The following is a 9579-nucleotide window of genomic DNA, read 5'->3' as shown; positions in this document are numbered from 1 at the left end:
AAATGTTCTAATCGTGCAACTAACAAGCAAGAATGTACACACACAATTACACTGTGTCGTCTGTTCGCAATAACAATGCATTCGTAATTTCTGTTTAAATAATTTCTCTTGGTTCTTGACTGGATGGTTAGTTAGCTTTAAAACATAGTTGCATGTTAACAGTTTCTCAGTGTGACAAATTGTACAAGTAGCGTGAAGTGAAAATTGCAAAGACTAAGTTAAAAAGCAGATTATCTGTCAATAAATGGTTTTACATGAGAAATGTGGTGTAAACCTTTACTCTTCCTAGTACGCAGAGTTTCAACTTCAACGCAATTATCATGTGGTATACGTCGGATTCTGTAAGGTCCATTGTAAACTAGAAAGAATTTGTGACTCAAGTGTTTCTTCTTATGTGACAATGAATGAGCTTTAATGAGAACTTTCTGACCAATACATAATTTCTTTGCATTTGCTTTACCGTGTAGTTTTCTCCTTTTGTCTGCTGCAGATTTTATATTTTTAAGAGCCAAATCAATTATGTCTTTGTGGCGAAGTTTACGTGTATTCGGGAAAGGTACAAGCTCTCTGATTCTGTTCGGAGGTTCTACATTCTTCAGTACAAGAGTAGGTGGTAAAGTAGTGGAATCATGAGGCATTTCATTCAGCACATTTTGAAATAAGTGTAAATATCTGTCCCAATGCTGATGCTTTCTGTGACAATAAAGTCTGCAAAGCTTATTGATTTCTTTCATAATCCGTTCAGACGGGTTACAATGTGGTGAATACAATGAAATAAAAACAGGTTTGATTTTATGATTCCGAAGCATGCGTGACCAAACAGCAGATCTGAATTGCGGTCCGTTATCTGAAATGACTTTACTAACGTGTCCAACTTCACGTAAGAAATTTTTAACAAAGGCGTTGGATACAGACCGTCCAGTGGCTTTACGTAACGGAGTGAAAGAAACAAATTTTGAAGTAAGTTCAACAGCGACTAGAACGTACGAAAATCCATTCGATGTTCTGACAAGGGGTCCCAAGAGATCAACAGCAGCAAATTCTTTTAATTTAGAAGGAATAATAGGAAATAACGGAGCACGATGTGAGATAGTAGATGGTTTCGCCTTTTGACAAAGTTTACAAATAGACAAGACTCTTCGAATTCTCTTTTCCATATTGTTAAAATAACAAGTCGTTCGAAGAATATGATAACATTTTCGTGGGCCAAAATGTGCGTAGCTGAAATGAATGTACCAAATGAGCTTATTAACAAAATCGTCTGGAATGCAAAGTACCCATAGCTTGTCATCAACAGTGCAGCGTTTGAAGAGTATGTTGTTTCTAACCAGGTAATAATGCCGAATCTGAGTGTGTGTCTTTTCATGCCATTTACTTTTGATATCTTTCCAAATCGGATCTTTATCTTGTTCATGAGCAATGTCCTTTAAAGATGTGGTGATGAAGTTTTCAAAGGCGACTTTCTGAATGTAAAGAATACTGAAATTTTTCTCGAGGTTGCCTTCTGTGTTACTTTTCTCAAGCCCAGCCGGTGCGCGTGACAGCGCGTCCGCAACAATGTTCTCCTTGCCGGGAATGTAGACTATTGTGAAGCGGAATTCTTGCAGAAACAATGCCCAACGTTTTAACCTATCATGATTTAATTTTGAAGACATAAGAAATGGTAATGCACGATGATCACTGTATACTTTTACGTGCTTACCAGAAAGAAAGAAACGGAATTTGTTAAATGCCCAAACGATAGCTAAAGCTTCTAATTCAGTAACGGAATAATTTTTTTCAGATTTTGTTAGCACTCGGCTAGCAAAAGCAATGGTTTTCTGAACAGTAGTGTCATTTTCTATGGCTTCTTGAAATAAGTGGGCACCAAGACCGACTTTAGAAGAATCCGTGCTAAGGCAGAAATCTTGTGACAGATCTGGATGAGCTAGTATTGGCGCGTGAAGTAACGCTTCTTTCAAAGAATTGAATTCCAACTGTGCTTGTTCGTCCCAGTTCCAACTAGTATTTTTTCCAGTGAGAGAACAAAGTTTTGGTGTAACTAGAATTTGCATATTCAGAAAACGACGGTAAAAATTTACGAGACCTAGAAAACTGCGGACTTGTCTTTTTGTGGATGGAACTGGAATGGCTCTGATTGCTTCTAACTTTTCTGGATCCGGCTGAATGCCTTCAGAAGAAATAATATGTCCCAAAAACTTCACCTTTGACCTACCGAATTCTGACTTTTCCAAGTTAACTGTAATTCCAGATTCTGCAAAAATACGTAACAAACTGTTGAGGATGCGGTTATGTTGTTCCCATGAAGCTTCTGCTATTAGAATATCGTCCACATATAAAGTGATGTGACGTTTTAAGAACTCAGGTAATATGGAATTTAACCCACGAATGAATGCTGCCGAAGAAATGTTCAAACCAAAAGGAAGTTTCCGAAACTGATAACAAACGCCGAAACAAAGGAAAGCTGTGTATTTTCTGCATTCTGGATGAAGTTCGATCTGATAAAAGCTGGATCTGAGATCAATGGAAGACAACACTTTTACACCATTAAAATTTTGAAGAAGTTCTTCCATCGTCTGCGGCCTGTCTGTTTCAGGAATAATGATAGTATTGATTTGTCTCGAATCTAAAACAAGCCTGATCGATCCATTTTTCTTCTCAACAACATGTAATGGATTGTTGTATGAGCTTACTGCAGGCTCAATAATGCCCTCGTCAAGCATAGATTGTATTTCTGTTCTAACACGGTCCCTATAATGTGCCGGAATTACGTATGGTCTAACACAAAATTTAGTATGCTCACGAACACGAAATTGGTATTGAAATCCCTTGATTGTTCCTGTTTTGTGAGTAAAAACTGTGGAATGTGCTTGTAAAATCTCAAAAAGGTCCTGCCTATCAGTGTCATTACAATTCTCAATTGTTTGAATTTTATTCTGAATTAACTCATTAATTTCAAATATGCCGTCGATATCATCCCTTTCAGTACTTGCAGAGTGATTGTTGGTGTCTACTTCCGTAGAAAATTCCGAACTGTTGTCTAACAGAACATAAAGCCGATTAATTTCCTCATCATGGTTTGAGAGCCAGTCTTCAAATTTCAAAGCTATTGACTTACCTTCTTTCTCTAAACTTATTTCAGCATCGTGAAAACTTAAGATTGCTTTATATTCATTCAAAAAGTCTACTCCCAGTATAATTTCCGTCGACAATAATGGAACAATAAGGAAGTTCATAGAGAAGCTGTGGCTTTGACAAAAGAATTCTAAATTGGTTTGTTGGCGTACATCTACACTTTTTCCAAAGATTGCACCTTGTAATTTAATCTTACGTAACGGAAGTGTGGGGCAATCGTTCGCTTTGTTGCATTTGCTAAAAGCTGTTTCGCTAATTACTGAAATGGGACTGCCAGAGTCAAGTACTGCCGTAAATTTTACGTCATTTACAGTAATGTGAATCACAGGATATGCAATGGTGTTACGTGTTACGTCGTGTTCCTGGAGTAAGATGTCCCTAATGTCTTCCATTTTTACGTAATTACTAGCTACGGCAGCTGCGTCATCAGTTTCATAAGTACGTCTTGTGGCTGCCAGTGGTGTGAGTCATCGCCTATTGTCTCTTTGTTGGCGCGCGTCGTTATTGGGATTTGGAGACCTAACTTCTACAAATTCATCGTGACGAGAGTGCTCTGCTCTGTTTAAATCTCGCCAGTTCTGATGCAATTCAGGTCTGTCGTTACGATCATATCGTCTGTCGTCATGTCGGTAGTTTCCATAGTTTCTTTCTTGTCGGTCACATGGTGGAGAATTTCTCCTTGAATCGTAACTGCGTGCTGGACCGTTGCGTCTAAAGTTATTCTGTCTCCCTTGATAATAATTATTTTGGTTCCCATATTGTCTGTTTCTCTGATTGTCTCTGTGATAGTCATTACTGCGGAGAGGTGATCTTTCCCTGTAATTATTACTCCTCTGCCAACGGTTGTCATACGGGTGGTGTCGATTTTGGTCACGATTTGTGTGGTGAGAATAGCCTTGTCGCGTCCAGTTATCGTTTCTGTCGTCACGGAATTGTGACAGATGTGACCTGTAATTGTTGTACTCCTGTTTTCGCGTTCCGCGATTGTCAGTGTCAATTTCCAGTTCTTGTAACAGTCCCTGAAAAGCTTCAATGTCGTCTTTGCAACGTCCTGCTAAAATAATATGTCGTAAATGTTCAGGCAGTTTGATTAAACAAATGCGGATGAGTTCTGAGGGGCTGTATGGGTTTGACAGGTACTGATTCTTGTGCAACATGTCTTCAAAATATTTCACAAGACTGGAAAATTCAGATTGTTCGAAATGTTTCATCATTATGATGTTATGTTTTACACGGTCCTGTGTAGCTTGAGACCAATATGCTGAGAGGAAGGCATGATAAAAATCTCCTTCACTGTGACAATCGTGAATGACCGATCGCATTCTTACAGCTGGTTCATTCTCCAAATAGCCACACATAAATTCTAATCTGTGTTCTAATGACCAGTTGGGAGGAAAACAATGAGAGAATTGATGGAGCCACGCTTGTGGATGTATGTCGTTGGCAGAATTCTTGAATGTTTTGAATTTACGTGTAGTAATGAACAGCTTATAGTCAAAGTCATCATGTCGGCGAGTCACATATCGCTCATTGTTACGTCGTGTCGGCGGTTCCATCTCAAAATTCGGTGCACCTTGCCAATTCCTTTCATAATTACCGAAATGCCCTGTGTTATTATTTTGTGGCTTTTCCGTATTTATATGTCCCTCTTCCCTTATTGGGGCGCGAGTGTCCTCTGAAATACGTAATTCTTGTATTACCTGTGTCAGCTGATCTTGTACTTCCCGCATTTCTCTTTTGTATTGCGTATTAATTTGATTCTGATTTTGTTTGAATTTTCTTATTTGTTCATACTCTTCTGTGTCAGTGAAGGCTACGGGTCTTGTGTCATTCAGATCATCATCTACCTTTGTAGATAAGTTAGTGACCTGATCCGAAAGTTCAGCTACTTTCTCCGATAGTGAACACATTTCCTCAGTGTGTTTTTCTGAACCAAGTTTCAGAGTGTCCATTTGTGTTGAAATCGAATCTACTGTGTTCTTTAAGTTTTCCTGAGTTTTTGCCAGTTGCGTAACCGAATCGGTAGATGCAACTGAGTCAATTTTAGCCCACAAGGTCTCATGATTTTCATGAACAATGGTTTGCAGCTCTTTTATGGCTGCTTCGTGATTCTGTAATGCATTTTCATGCCGCGAAAAAATAGGCTGAAAATGCTCACAAATTTGTGTTTTTACGTCATTACAGACTTTTTGACATTTCGATTCAATGTTATGTAATTCAGTAGTTAAATCTTCACGTGTTTGTTCAAGTGTGGTGTCTAACTTCCGAAGATTTTGTTCCATTGTGTCTAACTTTTGCTGTGTTTGTCTCTGGTGTTGTTCCATTGTGTCTAACTTTTGAAGATTTTGTTCCACTGTGTCTAACTTTTGAAGATTTTGTTCCACTGTGTCTAACTTTTTAAGATTTTGTTCCATTGTGTCTAACTTTTGAAGATTTTGTCCCATCTGTCTCTGATTTTGTTCCATTTGTTGCATTAATTGCAATAATAATGTATTAGTGTCTGGAATCTGTTTCTCTATGCCTTTTGACAGTGCGTTTTCACCGGCCGCATTCACATTTTGACAAGCAGAAAATGTGTCTTGACTCATTTGAGAAAACGGTGAGGACGCAAAACCTGAATCTACAGTATTTGCAAAATTGTGTCCTATCATTTCGGATTCCTGAGGCGAGCTGTTGCCGACCGATCGATCGATAATGCTTCCCTGTTCACTACCTGTTTGACTGTCTACGCCATTGTTTGACGCCCGCTCCATTTCCCTATGCACAGTTACCAAATTACTACTTTGAACATTAGTTAACTCATTACACAGTGGCGCTACCACATTGCTTCCGTCTTCACTGTCGTTTCTCAGTTTACTTTGGAGCCGAGTGTTACGTTTTTCACACGCCATTATTGTGACAATATTTCACACGATAACACAGAAAAGCACAATTTGAATAGCAAAAATAAGAGAACACATTAACATAGCACTGAAAATAATATGTAGTTAATTACAAGCGCAGCTGCGAAATACTTGTTGCAAATCTACATGCATGCCACAACTGTTTTACATTACAACAATGAAAGACTGCAACTACAAAGGAGATTCTCTCTACAATTACGCGCTAGCAATAAACAAAAGCTACACTAAATACACAAACTACAAGAAAAAATCAGAAGATTCCAGTGAGGTATCCTAGGCTAAGGGTCGACATATGAAACGTCCCCTTAGAACATTTTGACATATGAAATGTCCACTTAGAATAATTGTACAAGACTGTGCTTAACCTGACACACAATGTTTTTAGCGCAACGCAATCTGACTATCAAAAATCCCTGCAAAAGAATGGCCCTGACAAACATTAAACTATACCTTTCACAAATCACTTACCTCACAAAAATCTTGGTTGCTCGAACTACTGCAATACAGCGAGCGCCACTACTGCCAGCTAAATAAAAGATTCAAACTACTGAAGGTACTAACTACTGATAGGGATAGTTAGCAAATGAAAGATATTAATAGAGAACAAACAATGTATTTACCTTAATAGTCATCAATAGTCATAATATATACAGCAGCTCATGACATCAATTTTTACAAATTTCAAACTCCGCCATCTCTGTCCTCACATCCACCACTGCTGGCGGCTCACCTCCAACTGCCCAGCGCTACGCGCTGTTCGCATCCAGCTATAGCAGTTCATGACAACAATGGCAGACAACAATGCAAACTAGCCACATACTGCACACAGCACAGCCAGTGATTTTCATACAGAGAGCGCTACGTGGCATTACCCATATAAAAATCTAAACAGCCTACTTACACAATCCTGTCTCACTCCCTTCCCAACCACTGCTTCCCTTTCGTGCCCCTCGACTCTTATAACTGCCATCTGGTTTCTGTACAAATTGTAAATAGCCTTTCACTCCCTGTATTTTACCCCTGCCACCTTCAGAATTTGAAAGAGAGTATGCCACTCAACATTGTCAAACGCTTTCTCTAAGTCTACAAATGCTAGAAACGTAGGTTTGCCTTTTCTTAATCTTTCTTCTAAGATAAGTCGTAGGCTAGTATTGCCTCACGTGTTCCAACATTTCTGCGGAATCCAAACTGATCTTCCCCGAGGTCGGCTTCTACTAGTTTTTCCATTCGTCTGTAAAGTATTCGCGTTAGTATTTTGCAGCTGTGGCTTATTAAACTGATTGTTCGGTAATTTTCGCATCTGTCAACTCCTGCTTTCTTTGGGATTGGAATTATTATATTCTTCTTGAAGTCTGAAGGTATTTCGCTTGTCTCATACATCTTGCTCACCAGACGGTAGAGTTTTGTTGGGACTGGCTGTCCCAAGACCGTCAGTAGTTCCAATGGAATGTTGTCTACTCCTGGGGCCTTGTTTGGACTCAGGTCTTTCAGTGCTCAGTCAAACTCTTCACGCAGTATCATATCTCCCATTTCATCTTCATTTACATCCTCTTCCATTTCCATAATATTGTCCTCAAGTACATTGCACTTAGATAGACCCTCTATATACTCCTTCCACCTTTCTGCTTTCCCTTCTTTGCTTAGAAAAGGGTTTCCATCTGAGCTTTTGATATTCATACAAGTGGTTCTCTTTTCTCCAAAGGTTTCTTTAATTTTCCTGTAGGCAGTATCTATCTTACCCCTAGTGAGATAAGCCTCTACATCCTTACATTTGTCCTCTAGCCATCCCTGCTTAGCCATTTTGCACTTCCTGTCGAGATCATTTTTGAGACGTTTGTATTCCTTTTTGCCTGCTTCATTTACTGCATTTTTACATTTTCTCCTTTCATCAATTAAATTCAATATTTCTTCTGTTACCCAAGGATTTCTAAGAGCCCTGGTCTTTTTACCTACTTGATCCTCTGCTGCCTTCACTACTTCATCCCTCAAAGCTACCCATTCTTCTTCTACTGTATTTCTTTCCCCCATTCCTACTGAATACTGAAATCGATATTTTTACTCTCTGTCTTTTCTTGACTCATAGGTACTATACTTCTAATCTTCAGATCTCTTGCCCACTAGTCTGTGCGACCTGACAGTAAATGTCTCACAATGGGCTTTATTTAATTTCGTATTCAGTACTACAAATGAATGCCAGATTTGAACACGAATGTACTGTATTTATACTGCATATTCATGAGAGCTTGTTACTTCTGTGCGTCATTTCTATCATTGCAAATCATAGATACAAGTATGCACAGTGTATGAAAATTGTGGAAACTATTGCTCCCTGCTCCCAATTAGGAGGCTGAATGTGCGCTTGTCTCATCGCCTGGTTGCCTGGATGACCACTTGCAAGTAGAGTGGGGGAAAGACTATATGTGCGAGCCCCAATTTCTCTTATCTTCGTGTTCCTTACCCAAAATTTACGTTGGCGGCAGCAGAATCGTTCTGCAGTGAGCTTCAAATGCTGGTTTTCTAAATTTCCACAATAGTGTAGCACTACGTGGTTTCGCGGCGATAAGTTCTGATAAAATTCTCTCAAACTTCCTGGCAGATTAAAACTGTGTGCCCGACCGAGACTCGAACTCGGGACCTTTGCCTTTCGCGGGCAAGTGCTCTACCAACTGAGCTACCGAAGCACGACTCACGTCCGGTACGCACAGCTTTACTTCTGCCAGTACCTCGTCTCTTACCTTCCAAACTTTACAGAAGCTCTCCTGCGAACCTTGCAGAACTAGCACTCCTGAAAGAAAGGATATTGCGGAGACATGGCTTAGCCACAGCCTGGGGGATGTTTCCAGAATGAGATTTTCACTCTGCAGCGGAGTGTGCGCTGATATGAAACTTCCTGGCAGTTTAAAACTGTGTGCCCGACCGAGACTCGAACTCGGGACCTTTGCCTTTCGCGGGCAAGTGCTCTACCAACTGAGCTACCGAAGCACGACTCACGTCCGGTACGCACAGCACGTGAGTCGTGCTTCGGTAGCTCAGTTGGTAGAGCACTTGCCCGCGAAAGGCAAAGGTCCCGAGTTCGAGTCTCGGTCGGGAACACAGTTTTAATCTGCCAGGAAGTTTCATATCAGCGCACACTCCGCTGCAGAGTGAAAATCTCATTCTGAAAATTCTCTCAAGTTTCAACCACATCAAATGGTTTAAAATTCACGAGCTTTGCCCTCCTTATCCGAATCCGCTGACGCCTAAGGAGTGAGGATGACACGGCGCCCGGTCGGCGCCGTACCGTAGACCTTCAAGGACTGTTGAGACTTTTTTTGTCGAATACTCCTCGGTCGTTGTCAAATGGTGACTGTCGTTTGGTTGCGGCTGCCGTCCTTATACAGCTGCGCTGACTTCCGTGACGTCACTGCTGCTCGCTCCAACACTACATAAGGCAATGTTTGGGCGTTGCGCGCCCGCTGTGATCGCTTCAGCATTCCGTTGGCCGAGTCGCAATCTGTGCTTAGCTACAGCCCGCCGTCTTTATTGATGGGTGTTGCCATAA

At 40.4% G+C, this 9579-nt stretch overlaps 1 non-coding gene across 1 annotated transcript; it reads left to right on the top strand.

Annotated features, from left to right (window-relative positions):
* The first annotated feature begins 9056 nt into the window (after nt 1–9056).
* Nucleotides 9057–9131, top strand: Trnas-cga (transfer RNA serine (anticodon CGA)). The gene has a single exon. It is a non-coding gene; the product is annotated as a tRNA-Ser (tRNA).
* The last annotated feature ends 448 nt before the right edge of the window (nt 9132–9579 follow it).

This window comes from Schistocerca cancellata, chromosome 7, assembly GCF_023864275.1.
Source record: "Schistocerca cancellata isolate TAMUIC-IGC-003103 chromosome 7, iqSchCanc2.1, whole genome shotgun sequence".
Lineage (NCBI taxonomy): Eukaryota > Metazoa > Arthropoda > Insecta > Orthoptera > Acrididae > Schistocerca > Schistocerca cancellata.
Note: the sequence above shows the minus strand (reverse complement) of the source record. Positions and strands in the feature narration are given on the sequence as shown.